Below are 15,105 nucleotides of genomic sequence, written 5' to 3'. Positions count from 1 at the left end.
GGACAGCAGAGTTATTTTTAATAATAATGATGATTTAGCTTACTTATCACGTGATAAATTGAATCCTAACATACCAGGTACAAGCACCAGTGTGGTGACAGATCCGCTATCCAAGTTATATGCTAAATCAAATTTATACATGTCATTTCAGTCATCTTTTGTGACAAATCGACAACAAATTGAATCTTCGCAAGCAGTCTTTATAGTACCGGCTAAGGTTAATGGCCAAAAAGACATCATCTTTGCCCGGTGCAAACTCTTTTAGAGGAATCCGAGAAAGAGGAAAGAGATCCGCAATTCTCGTACTTTACTCCAACAACCCGAAAGCTTATGAAGAACATGGGATATGATTTCATCCATAAAGAAGGCTTAAATTTCGGTAGAGGGATTCGGACACCAATACGATCTGCTTATGTCCCGAATGGAAGGTCTGAGGGTTATTATCACAAAACTCATAGTGGGTTGAGTTATGAATCTCCACCATTTATACTGTGTTTTGAAACCAAAGGAGAGTCAGATGACGATTCTTTCACCTCATATTCTAAATCTAGCTGTTGGGAGTCTGATGTCAGTATAGGAACTGTGTTCAGAGCATTCATGGCCAACATGACTTCAGCATATCCCATGGAAAATCAAGAAGATAACCAATTACTTTTGTTTGATGATCCGCTAAACCGATAGCTCAGTATACAGTGGGAACATCATTTTGAACAACACGAACCCCCTACTGATGACAATGTGATTCAAGTGAACATGGGAGACGAGATTAATCCAAAACTCATATTCATAAGCGATAGCTTGTCGCCAGAAGAGAAGACCTTGTTACTCTAATAATACGAGAGTATATTGATGTCTTCGCTTGGAACTACGAGGATATGCCTGGGCTTGATCCCCAAGTGGCTATGCATCAATTAAACATCAAACCAGATATCAAGCCTGTTAAACAACAACAAAGGTGATTTTGGCCCCAAACCATGGAAGCAATTGAAGCTGAAGTCAAAAAGCTCATTGAGTCGGGATTTATCCGCGAAGAGCAACATCCTGATTGGGTGGCCAATATTGTCCCTGTTCTGAAGAAAAATGGGAAGATTCGAGTGTGCATCGACTTCCAAAACTTGAATTCGGCTTGTCCTAAAGATGATTTTCCTTTACCTATCACGGACGTCATTATTGACAATATGTGCGGGTTTGAAAGGATATCTTTTATGGATGAATTTTCAGGGTACAACCAAATCAAAATGTATCCTGATGATAAAAAGCACACATCCTTTCGAACACCTTCAGCGATATACTGCTATACAGTAATGATCTTTGGATTGAAAAATACAGGTGCTACCTATCAACATGCTATGACCTCTATCTTTCAAAAACATCTACGGAAGACCATAGAATGTTACGTTGATGACTTGGTGGTTAAAAGTCGTGACAATGGAAAACATTTGCACGACTTGAAAATAATGTTTGATCTTATGCTAGCACACCAGCTGAAGATGAATCCAACTAAGTTATTCTTAGGAATGGCTAGTGTTAAATTTCTCGGATTCGTGGTCATGGCTAACGGAATTCGTCTAGACCCAGAAAAAATCAAAGCCATCCAAGAACTACCACCTCCTAGAAATCTTAAGGAGCTTCGACGCTTACAATGACGATTGGCGTATATTCGCAGGTTCATTTCTAACCTATCAGGGAAATATCAACCATTCTCAAAACTAATGAAGAAAGGAGTGTCCTTCAGGTGGGATGAGGCTTGCCAAAAAGCGTTCGAGGAGATTAAACAATATCTCTCCAATCCACCGATATTGGTTGCACCGAAGTCAGGTAAACCTTTCTTGATATACATCCGGGCTACAGATCATGCATTGGCAGGACTCTTAGCACAAGATGATGAAAACGGCCATGAACAAGCTATCTACTATCTCAGTAGGACTCTATCGGGTGTTGAACCTCATTATCCTATTATTGAGAAGGAATGTTTGGCGCTGGTCTTCATAGTTCAGAAGGTGCGGCATTATTTGGTTGGACAAATCATACATGTCATTTCCCAGATCAATCCTATTCGGGTACTCATGACACAGCCCAGTGCATTGAATTGGCGACTCGCTAGATGGGCTTTGTTGCTTTCCCAATATGACATTCACTTCAAACCTCAAAAAGCAGTGAAATATCAGGCTATTTGTGACCTTATGGCCAATCATCCACTAAAAGAAAAGGCTAAGTTGTACCAAGACATCCAGATGAGACGTATGAAGCAAACGTCGTCTCTAGAGAACAAGTATGGCACGATGGTGCAGCAAGAACAAGTTCTACCGGACGGGTTATAGCTGGAGTGGGGGTCATCTTTATCTCTCCCCAGAATCACATACTCCAACGCACCGTTTCTTTAACAGAGCCGTGTTCTAATAATGTGGCTGAATACAATGCTTTGTTGGTTAGCCTAAATATAGCTAAACAACTGGGGGTGAAACATTTAGAAGTATATAGCGATTCTCAACTCATTGTTAATCAAATGAAGGGAGAATATGAAGTTAGAAATAAAGACCTCATTCCTTACCATACTGCAGCAATCGCATTGGCCGATTCCTATGAGGGCTTCTACATCGACCATATACCCCGTCTCAAGAATACCTATGCTGATGCATTGGCGTCACTTACGGCTACCTTACCTCTACCTGAAAGAACTACCCAGCAAGTCACAGTGACAAGCAGACAATTATTCAAGTCAAAATATACATTGCAGATCAACGCAATTGAAGGTGAGCCCGCAACGCTCGAACCTAAGGATTGGCGATTTTCGATCATTGATTATGTCTTATACGACTTATTGCCTGAAGATATCAAGGAAAGAGAATCTAGTCGTAGACAAGCACCTAGATTCTACTATGATTCTCAATCCCAGACTTTGTATCGAAAGTCGTACGATGGGCTTTTGCTTCGCTGTTTGTCAAATAGAGAAGCATAAGAAGCTCTTAAAGAAGCTCATGATGGCATCTGTGGAGCTCATCAGTCTGGTCCTAAATTATGGGACCGACTACACAAACAGGGTTATTACTGGCCTAACATGGTACAAGACATTGTCACTTATACTAAACGATGTCATGCCTGCCAGATACATGCTAATTACATGCATCGTCTGAGCATCTTTATCCGTCAACCACTTCATGGCCTTTTGAAATATGGGGAATGGACATTGTTGGCCCAATGACACCACCCCTCTTCCAAAGGACATCGCTTCATTTTAGCAATAACTGATTACTTTTCTAAATGGGCAGAAGCAATCCCGTTGAGAGAAGTCAAAACGAGTGATGTTGTTAAATTCTTAAAATATCACATCGTATACAGGTACGACGTTCCGAGGCGTATCATTCATGACAATGGGCCTCAATTCGTTAGCCAAGCCTTTACCCGATTCTGTGATAAATTCAGGATCAAGAATTTGGCTTCAACGGTTTATAATCCTGCTGCTAACGGGTAAGCAGAAGCATTTAACAAGACCATCGTCAGAATTCTCACTAAGGTGGTTTCGATGAATAAAAGATATTGGAACGAGAAGTTGGGTCAAAGTTTATGGGCTTATCGCACAACAGTTCGCACGCCGACAGGAGCAACACCATATTCCTTGGTATACGGATGTGAAGCCGTATTACCATTGGAAATCCAAATTCCATCTCTGCGAATAACACTCATAATTGGTATGATGACGGAAGAGAGTCATTACCGACGTCTTGAAGAATTAAAAGCGCTTGATGAAAAGAGACTATTGGCTCAGCAACACATTGAGCTTTACCAAGCTCGGATTTCCAGAGCATTCGATAAGAAGGTTAGATATCGTACGTTCAAAGAAGGTGACTTGGTTCTTGCCGTTCGGCGCCCAATGATTTTAAACTCTAAGAAGAAAGGGAAGTTTGAACCAAAATGGGAAGGACCATTTGTAGTAGAAACTATCTACTCAAATGGAGCTTATCGTCTTATTACTCAAAATGGTGACAAACTTATGATGCCTATCAATGGTAAATTTCTGAAGAAATATTACCCATAAGCTTCACAGTTAGATATGCCTTACAACAGGAGAAGAAGCAAATAAAGGTAATATTTTCTTTACTTCGTCTCCTCCAAATTGCCCTCACTAATCCTCTTCAATAAGATTGTGGGTGGGACTATTATTATGTCAGTTCTACCTCTGACAGCTGATGGTTTTTGCTCAAAACGATATCTTTCCAATAATAACCTACTATGTGATGTGTTACTTTATTGTTTGATTCTCCTAACGTCGTCATTTCCCCAAATGACGTTCGTTCTTCAAACTTAGGCCTACCAAGTGATGTGTCTTTGTTTCTATCATCATCGTCATACTTCTAAAGTCACTGAATGATGTAATTTTCCAAACATCGTCATTTCCCCAAATGACGTTCGTTCTCCAAACTTAGGCCTACCAAGTGATGTGCATTTGTTTCTATCATCATCGTTATACTTCTAAAGTCACTGAACGATGTAATTTTCCTAACGTCGTCATTTTCCCAATTAACGTTCGTTCTCCAAACTTAGGCCTACCAAGTGATTTGCCTTTGTTTCTATCATCATCATCATACTTCTAAAGTCACTGAACGATGTAATTTTCCTAACGTCGTCATTTCCCCAAATGACGTTCGTTCTCCAAACTTAGGCCTACCAAGTGATGTGTCTTTATTTCTATCATCATTGTCATACTTCTAAAGTCACTGAATAATGTAATTTTCCTAACGTCGTCATTTCCCCAAATAACGTTCGTTCTCTAAACTTAGACCTACCAAGTGACGTGCCTTCGTTTTTGTCATCATCATCATACTTCTAAAGTCACTGAACAATGTAGTCTCCCTAACGTCGCCATTTACCCCTAATGACGTGCGTTTTCCAACATTGGTTTGCCAAGTGAGGAGCATTTGTTTTCTTTATCATTGTTATCTTAAGTCATTGAATGACTTGATTTTCCTAATGTCGTTATTTTCACAAAAGACATTCGTTTTCCTAACGAGTCTGCCATGTGTTGAACTTCGCTCTTAATACTTAGTTATACTTTGAACCTCATTATCATACATTTGATCTGAAGTCTAAAAGAGACTAAGAATAGAAGAGAAATCTTAGCATTGAAGTCTAAAAGAAACTCTTTGACAACTCATCATACTGAGGGGAAAAGTATGGCTAGTCCAACTCAAACGGCAATTAGTAAAGATGACTCAAGTCCGTTGACAACTGAGGGTTTGCTAAAAATCCTAAGTTAGAATGCTTCAGTTATGCAAGAGAATAATATATGGATAAAATATAAATTTTATTCATATATAATTGAAAGTACAGAAACTCGAAGGACATAGATTGAACTTAGAAGACTCGAGCTACAATACGAGGTTCAGTTACAAGTTCTTTCAGTTACAATACGAGCTTCAGTTACAACCAATACGGTAATATTGCAAGGTCGGAGGTCAAATTCTTCATCAAGTCCAAGAAAGGTACCAACACTTCTTTAACTCCCGCAAAGTCTCCTCCATGATCTAAGACCTGAGCAGAAGATTCTCTCAGAATGCTGAGAAAGTTCTCTGATATTTTCGATACGGTGAAATTTCTTACTAAAAGGGTAGGAGAAGTGTGTGCGCTACTAGAGGACACCGTTTCATGTGGAGCGGCAGAATAAACTTTAGCTGATGTGAAAACTAACGGTGCATTGCATACGATGGGAGTGTTAATAGTTGCAGGAACTATTGCAGTAGTGATAGGAGCAGCAGTGACTGCAGTGCTTGGTAAGACACAAGTCTCAGTTGTCACAATGGAGCTGGTAGACACAACACTTGTGTTCATAGTGGCTTCAGTTTCAGCCGTGGTAGTTGGTGTAAATTCATCTCCCTCGGTTTCCTCAGGATCAGCAGTAGGATTATCAACTGTGCCCGATTCTATAGTTGAACTTGGAGGCATTCTACTTTCAGTAGGGTGACCAGGCCTCGGTACCCACACCAGTGAAGGCAGCGGAGTCTGTGGGAATAACTAAACACAGCAGACAAAGTTGTTAATACCTTAAAAATCTAGGAGGGTAAACGACTATATGTATATCATACCAGGATCAATAGGAGCGTCTGCGACGTTAGTACTCGGTGTCGAATGCAATCTGATACGGAGTCGAGCTAAAGGAATCTCATCCTCAAGTTCCGAATCCGTTTCAACCCTGAGTGACTCTATCAAAGGAGTCATAGGCAGATAAATATTACGCCTTGGTCTTTTGGCGACGCGTTTAGACTTGCGCATCCGCCCGAGTTATTTAGAGTTCTCCCCTACTTGTCTCGGGGCCTCAACTTCTGCAGTTTGTTCTGAATAAGAAGTATCAGAGAAAAACAAGACAAAATTAAAACAAGTCAAAGTTGACATACCAGTGGTCCCTTTGTCGGGATGTGGTTCTTCAAGAACCTGAGATTGTTGATAAGAGCCTTCAGCAGTAAATTCATGTGGAAGAGGCTCACAAGGTTCGTCCATGGGGGCGAAATCCTTAGATCCACCAAGATTTGCTCCATCTCTGAGAGCATCTCCTATATCGGAAGCAGCATGCATGTGGCTCCCATATTCATCAACATGAGGAGATCTATGAGGCATATTCTCATTCAGAGCCACATCTATCTCCTCCCGAGTTTCATGAGGGCTAGGAGGGCTGGTTTCATCTACCTCGGCACTCTCTTCAACATATAAGAACTCTTTGAGTCCTGGTATACGACTCCGTCTAGAAGCATTTCCTGATCTATATTAACGCCGGATGTATCGCAGTCTTGAAGAATTCACATTGAAGTTGGGGATCGTTGCGTTCGCCATACAATGCTACTTGCAATAAGCAAGCATGGTCCGAAGCTGCAGATTCTGTTGCGAAAGCAAGAAACGAGCATCCGTACCTCCGGCAATAGTCCAATACCAAGCTCTAACCCCAATAATCAAGCTACAACCCTCAGATATCAGTTGAGTGTTTGGATTACCAACGTACAACTGAGTGTAGCCGCAATAGAGAGAGAAGCGACAAGGCAAGTAAGGCTCCAACATGCACACTTAGCCGAAACGATAAATATGATACGCGTGGCCAATGGTCATAAGCCACATGAAGCAGCCAAGTGATAGAGAAGAATAACCCCGATCATTTGAAGCATCTACGAGGGTCTGTCCATTGCTGGTTCCGGAAAAATAAGGAAAACATCGATTGAATTCTCATCTCTTATGGTCGCGGAGAATGCGCCTTATCAAGGCCAAGTAATGGTGCTCCTAATCTTAACTTTCCAATCTTTGAATCAAAGAAATAATTTGACCCTCCATACGAGTGGAAGGTGTACTCATAAGGGTTGGACAGTGCAGAACAACCCATGCCATGAAATAAGTGTATGGAAAGCCAACCTTTGGATTCTCGTTGCCATGACAGAATTGGTAACATAAACTCCATAATCCATAGTGGATGAGAGCAATCATGGCAAGAAGAAGGGTATAAGAACAGTCGTGCGCTAAACATACGGCTGGGAACACCACTTCCATTGGCAGTAAGTCAAAGTTTCCAAAAATAATAATAACCTGATGAAGCCATAACATGAGATATCCCGCCAGCAAAGCCTTGGAAGAGATAGGCTCCCCACCTTGAAAGAAATAACTCTCGAATGTGGTACCTACAGGGTAACCTTGTTCATCCAATTTTGATATGTGACGCATGGGTGGAAGAGCGAGTACCCACCATGACAATTCGCTCGCGTCACAAGGACCCAATGGCACCACGGGGTCATTCTTATGCTCCAGATTCTTAAAGAGATATCGGGCCCAGATGTTATGGCTAAGGAGTTTCTCACCCCTCTTATTGAGTTGTCCTTCCACATTCATACAAATGTGATAATGACACATTACCTCCCAAAAGGTTTCTACTACTTGGGGGTGTTCTTTCTCGAGAGCAACTAACTCTTGTTGACCCAGGATGTATTCCTCATACGGATAATTCCCATTTGGCAGCCCGGAGACTTCTTCCATCTCACGAAGAGAAATCCCTATCTTTCCATCAGGAGTAAAGAAAGTACGGGTTGTAGAGTAATACAACTCCAAAATACCAAAGAACTGATGGGAGTTATTGATTAATCCGAATTGTGTCGTCCTGATGGGCGCATAAAGGCCAAACTTTTGCAGGTCTTCCTGGTTCTCCTGTAAGATGTACTCGGTGACACGAGGCCACCATTGTGTAGGGTTCCAATGAGACCAGCCTGGAGTTCTAAAGTCTTTAGCAGGAAATTAGCCTTTTCACCTAAAGAATGCATGACCAAAAGTGTTAGCCTCCTCAGTAGTCTCACCAATAGGGAGTTCTTTTTAAAAAAGCCCCGGGTGCAATCCGGTGATGTAATATCCACCACTATCTATCTAGGCGCCACTCCGGGAAAAGTGACCACATACAACCCCATTTTGTATGGGGATTAAATCCCAGTCCATTCTCCTTGGAGCCGAGACGACCTTTAAAGCAGTAAGAGAAACACCATGCTCCATCCGAGGCAAGAACAAGTTTCGCCCATTTACAGTTCTAAGCCATTCGTAAGTCCCGATATCCAACAAGTCGGGATCCTCTGAAGAGTCTCCAAATAAGAGAATAGGCTTCACAATAGGTTCACGATTAATAAACTCTAACGGAGCATCAGTGATCATACGCCTAAATGTGGAAATTGAAGGTTCAGAGAGAAGATTAACTTCTTTTGGGCCTCGTTCTCCGAACAAAAGAATACTCTCAAGGACGGAGCAATGAAGATGAGTTGTAGCAGCCTGAATACCATCCGCTCCGAGATCACCACGTTGGGGAAGTGGAACAGATGGATATACAACTGCACGAAAGGACGAAACAAAGTCAGTCTCGAGCAGTAGACACGACCAAATGACACGAAGGTCATTCCAGCAACGAACTTCGAAATTCATTCAAATGATGAACCTCGTATTACAACAAAATGTAAAACATCGTTGGGCGAGTAAACTTCATTCAACCTCGACAGGGAAAACGAGGTTCATCAGTTCAGCAAGGTTCGTTGGAGAAAACGAAGTTCATCATCTGAAGACAAAGCTCGCCAATCCAACGAACATAGTCAATGAAAAGACGAAGTTCATCATATAAACGAATTTCGTTTAACAAATCTAGAAGACGACCCTTGTTAGGATAGCCAACTATGTTGGACATGTGAGATTCGACTTGCAGATAAAACTCATCAAAAGATAAAACATGTCATGGAGACGAGCATCATCGATGACGAGCCTCATCAAGCCAAAAAGACACCATCTTTATGATGAGTCTGGAAGAAACTATTCATCTTCCTCAAGAAACCCAAGTCTAAAATAGATAGGGTTGATATCTTTCAGAACGCAAATTATGCGTTTAAGATCTATTACCTGAGAAAATGGGTAGAGCGGCGGGTTCGTGCAAAGAGCCAGCAACCTTCTTGTCCTTACTCTTGCTTCGGTCTACAGCGGTCTTAGGGGCCATTGATTTCACTTAAAGGGCTTGTGAAGAAAGAAAGATTGAAACTTTGAGAGAGAAGGAGTTCAGATAGTCCAAGCGACCAAGAGAAGAAAGGACTTCTCATCTGATGATGGCCTATATATAAGGGCGGGAAAAGGTCGAATCAAGGGTTGTGATCTTTGGTTGAGGTCGTTTGATAAGATCTCTCCGCAACAAGATCTGTGGACGGGATTCACGGAGATTTCTAAACACTAGCTGGCAACCATTCATTAAGTCTTGGAAAAGCGCATAGCAGTATTGCTGAGTGAAGCCGCAAGATGTCGTTTGTCAGATGACTGTTATTCTGACAAGGTTCGTATAAATGGACGAACTCCAGGATGAACCGCTAGGTAATGTTCATGTTGAATTTCGTAGCAAACACGAAGTTCATAACGAAACTAGGTCCGTGAGATAAACTCCGCAAGTTCGAGATGCCTATTCAAAGTGTTTCAGACTACATACAACCCAATTCAAGTCTGAAAACTTTGAAGGGGGTTTTATAGGCATTCAAAAATGCCAAAATTCGAAATGTGAAAATGAGGGTTAGGAGAATGAACCCCTTCTCAATCAGAGACAAGGTTCGTTGTTTAGTAAAGATTAACCTCGAGAACGAGAGTCGCCACGCAGCAGAGCTCAACATCAAAAGACAAAGTTCATTATTGAATAAAACTGATCTACGAGACTCGGAGCTCATCATTGGATACGAGGTTCGAGGTTCACTAGTGGATACGGGGTTCGAAGCTTGTCATTGGACACGAGGTTCGAAGCTCATTACTAGACGTAAAACTCATTAGTGAAGATGAGGCTCGTGAAAAGAAAACTTACAAGACTTGCTACGTAGTTGGACTCAGCTGTCGAAGATGAAGTTCGTTAGTGAAAACGAGGTTCGTCAGACGAAGTCAAGTGAAGACAAAATTCGTCGGAAGATACCAGTCTACTGCAATGTTTTCTTGATAAGACGAACATCAAGGCTCGTCTTACTTGACGAACTCTGTTTCAATTAAAGACGAGGTTCTTCATCCACGTGGGATTTATCTGTAATGGCTCTGAAGACTTAGTCAGCCACATGGGCTAATCTTCAGGAGCACGTTATGGCGTGCGCTGATTCGAAGGAGGCAGTTACGCCCCTCTACCCATGATTATAGCACGTCAGTTACATGCTTAAAACCCTATAAATAGCCATCGATGGCTACAGAGAAAAAGGTTGGTTGTTGATTAATTGGAGATTTCAAACTTGGACTTCAAGAAGCATTAGAGATCAAAGTTTCTTCGTACGGATCCGGAGTTCGAACCTCGATTCTAACCGGTCAACGAACGTGAGAAGCTTTAGTGATCTTGGTCTGATCGTCAACGGGAGGCAAGCTCGACTCAAGCATCAGGAGAAGCATCCTTTCACCACCAAGAACCCACCTTAAACAAAAGAGAAGTTGAATTAATCTTCTCTTCCTCTGTAATTGAGAGATTGTGAGTGATTGTAAGGGTTTCGTACCAAGTGATCGTACCCAATTTTTTTAAAACAAGAGAATCAATCAATCCTTAAAATTTTTGACCCTACAATCTCGTAAAGATGGTATAATATCTTTTTTTTCAATAAGTTATTCTTAAAATTAGCTAAAAGATGACGAATAAAATAAGAGTGATGTGATCATGGAAAGCATTTCTTCATGGAATTTTGAAGTCCTTTGTCCCTATCAGAGATTAACACCAGCTCATCATCTAGAGTATATGGATCTTCATCATTGAAGAGAATGTCTCGAATGCATTCCAAAAACCATTCTCAATTACTCTCATTCTCCGTACCGCATATGCAAATTGCTACGGGAAACATTCCCCCATCTCCATTTAGAGCAGTTACGACAAGTAAGGTTTCTTTATACCTATAAAAGAGAAGAACAATCATGAAACAAATTATAATATTTTACTATGAAGAATGTTACATTAATGCAAGTTTTGATTAGATTGACCTCTACCATACCTATCAAAAAGATATGTACCATCCAAGAATAACATTTGCCTACATCCCTCCATAAACCCCTTCCAACAAACATAATAAGACACAAATACTCTTGTAAATCTTCCATCTTCATGCTCTAACTGAATAATTGATCCCGGATTAGTTTCCATGACTTTATCCTTATACCAGTAGAGTTGGTCATATGAATATTTAGTATCACCATACAATTCACGTTGAGCTAGCTCTTTCCCCCACCAAATTCTATGATAAGGAATGTCCAAACTAAATTCCATTTTAAGCTTCTTCTGAAAATCAATTGGGCGATAAGTAGGTTGTTCCTTCAAGATGGATTTGAGATGATTAGCATTCCACTTAAGAGATGCCCGTCTATATCCTTCCTTTCCTATGCCACCTCCCAAACAACTATGAGAACTATAATTTTTTACATAGAATCGATCACTATCTCAACGACGGGTACAATGAACCATCTATTCGCAGTTTGCGGCCTTGCATTTTGATGTCACTCTTTTGCGTTCATTTTTTACAAAATCAAAGTTAAGTCCTTGTGCAATAGAGTAATTACTTAAACTCCACCGACAATGCTCAACATCATTAAATTATTGACCAACACTTCTACTAGCATTGTGCCATGCAAGAGAAATCATACTAGAGCTCCCAACTTCCCGATACATACTTTGTGAAGACGAAGGATTTTGTGAATAAGAAACATGTTCGTCACTAGAGGGGATGTACGGATTACTGCATAGAAAATTGTACAAGAGTTAAAGAAAGTGAGAACTTTAGAATTGATAGTAAAAGTTGAAAGTATATCAAAAATATAAATTACCTTATATGGACAGTATTAGCTTGTTGCCCAAATAATATCTCTTGACTCATCTCAGCGTTCATGACAACAATATTCTCCTTGCAACTTCGATGTATATTAAACGTTATCGAGACATCATCATCATCACATACACGCACATAAATTTCCTGTCTGTGAGGTACTTTATAAGTCAACTGTATTGTGCTTGCACTACAAGCAATTAGACTTTGCACTGCAATCGTCAAATCTTTGCAACTCCCATTGACACTTAATTTTAAAAAGTGATTATTTCCTCTAAATTCCGTCAAGCACAATAAAATTCTTCATTCATCTATGTTTGTCACAAAAAATAAGCAAATTTAAGGGAAATTTCATCAAAGATTGACAACTAAAATCAGGACAATTAAAATAATGCTACAGGATATCATGTTATACTTATAGTGTATCATGCTACACTTACAGGATATCATGCAATACTTACAGCGTATCATGCTATACTTACAGTATATCTTGCTATACTTACAGGATATCATGTTATACTTACAGTGTATCATGTCATACTTACAGTGCATCATGCTATATTTACAGGATACCATGCTATACTTGCAAGTCTTGTATTTCATGATATACTTAGAGGTTATCATTCTATACTAAAATCAAATTTAACTAAAATGTCATCAAATATAACAAATTTAACTAACTTTTATGAATTCATGGACAATAATGAGAAATTAATGTGAAATAATCATGTGAAATAATAATGTGAAATTAATAAATGGTTGACTAAAACCTTATTTAACTAATATTTTATCAAATGTAACAAATTTTATTAATTTTTATGAATTCATGAATAACAATGTCAAATAATTGTCATGAATAAAATAAAAAATTAATGCTATAAACTTGGTAGTTGAGTAAATTACAAAATTATACCTTCAATTGCTAAGAAAGTGATGAATATTCATCAAAATTGCACTCTACACATTAATGATGGATTGATAAGTGGGTGAGGATTAATTGATGGGTTTATAAGAGAGAGCGTAAGAATATATTAACGGTGTGTTTGGGAGTTTACTTAGGGAAGGGAAGGAAGGGGAATTTTTCCCCTTCCTTCCCTTCCCCTCCATTACACCCCAATTTGGGGTGTAAGAATTTGGGCCAAATTTCCCCTCCATTCCCCTCCTCTACCCTCCAAAATGAAACTCCCAAACAAGGTTAAAATGAAATTTCCCTTCCCTTCCCCCTCTCTACCCTCCATCCACAAACAAGGTTAAAATGAAATTTCCCTTCCCTTCCCCCTCTCTACCCTCCATCCAAACAGGCCATAAAGGAGTGAGAGAGGGTAGTCAATTGAGAAATGGAGTGAGAGAAAGAGAGGGGGAGGGGGGTCCTCCTGTTTCTCTCCTCTCCTGCACGTGGGAGAGGAAACATCCGTTTTCTCTCTCTCTCTCTCTCTCTCTCTCTCTCTTCATTTTCTTTTATTTTTTAATTTTTTTAAAGAGGCCCACTTACATGAGATAAAATCTGAAAGGTTATAATTAAAATTTAAGAAAATACTTAGGAGGCCCACATATAAAAGTATTGTAATAAAATTGAGTTTAAAAATAAATACAAAAGGAAAATTGGGTTTTAAAATACAAGTAATAATAATTGGGTTTATAAATAAAGTTAAGTAAATAAATGGGCCTAGAAAAAAAAAAAAAACTCAACCCTTCAATTTGGAGGGTTCTGTGAGATTAATCCGTGGCTTTAGTTTCAGATATTTTCCCAGTATGAACGATTTGAATCCCAGGAAACTGGAAAGAGAATATAAGAAATCTTATTTTAAGATGATTATGGATGTTCATTCAGAGAAGAGATAAAGCATAATGGTCATATTTTATTCCAAGAGACTATGCATTTCCAAAATTGATTTGGTCGTTGCCTAGTCTTATGTGATTCTTTTCGAGTTTCCGCCTCGTCTCTCTGCAGAAAGTGCAATAACGATGATAAGAAAAGAAAGGGACAGAAAGTAGTCTTCATTTAGTCTTGATTCTGTTTTGCTAGGTTCCAGCATTAATACAATGCTCAAGTACCATGGAAATGCAAGATACAAGTACATTTTAGGCAAAACTTCCGCATCAACTGCTTCTTATACTTCAATTTCTCGCAACTATTGATCATTCAAACATTTACATATACAAGAGATCGTAGAGAGAATTTTCTATGAAACACCAATTACATGACGATATAAATTAACAAAGGGTAGGCTTACAGAGACTAAACCGACGAATGACAGCCTACATATACACTCTCATCAACAACTTAAGTTCTCCCATGGCTTCATATGGAAACGAAAAAATAAATTTAAAAAAAGGGAATCATACCACAACAAAAAGGTGAAGTTATATGATTTGACACTACCAAAGAGAGTTCATCTCGTGTCCAAGCTGTCAATCAAATTAAGGAAGAACAAGATCGTGAACTCTATTTGCAGAATGACCTGGAATTTTAGTCAGCAACGCCATAAACGAATTGTGGAACTCCTCTCCACAAGAGGGAACTAAAGAACCATCTGCAAAAGTTCCTAGGATGTCAATATTTGCTAATGAAAATGTTCAATTAAATAAATCTTTACATTAAAAGAAGAATTCAAAATCTAAATAGCAAGCTACTTAGTTTTATGGTCTAGAACAATTCAAACCCAACAAAAAGTTCCTAGGATGTCAATATTTGCTAATGAAAATGTTCAATTAAATAAATCTTTACATTAAAAGAAGAATTCAAAATCTAAATAGCAAGCTACTTAGTTTTATGGTCTAGAACAATTCAAACCCAACAAAA

The 15,105-nt window shown here is 39.4% G+C and overlaps 1 protein-coding gene across 1 annotated transcript in view; it reads right to left on the bottom strand.

Annotated features, from left to right (window-relative positions):
- Positions 14,383–15,105, bottom strand: part of LOC109825303 (vacuolar protein sorting-associated protein 54, chloroplastic) — a 25,963-nt gene continuing 25,240 nt past the window's right edge. Inside the window, exon 19 of the mRNA XM_020392133.1 lies at positions 14,383–14,836. The gene's annotated coding sequence lies outside the window, so the exon portion shown is untranslated. The remainder of the gene's footprint in view (positions 14,837–15,105) is intronic.

Source organism: Asparagus officinalis, chromosome 10 (assembly GCF_001876935.1).
Source record: "Asparagus officinalis chromosome 10, Aspof.V1, whole genome shotgun sequence".
In the NCBI taxonomy this organism is placed as follows: domain Eukaryota; kingdom Viridiplantae; phylum Streptophyta; class Magnoliopsida; order Asparagales; family Asparagaceae; genus Asparagus; species Asparagus officinalis.
This window is presented reverse-complemented; position numbering and strand designations above follow the sequence as displayed.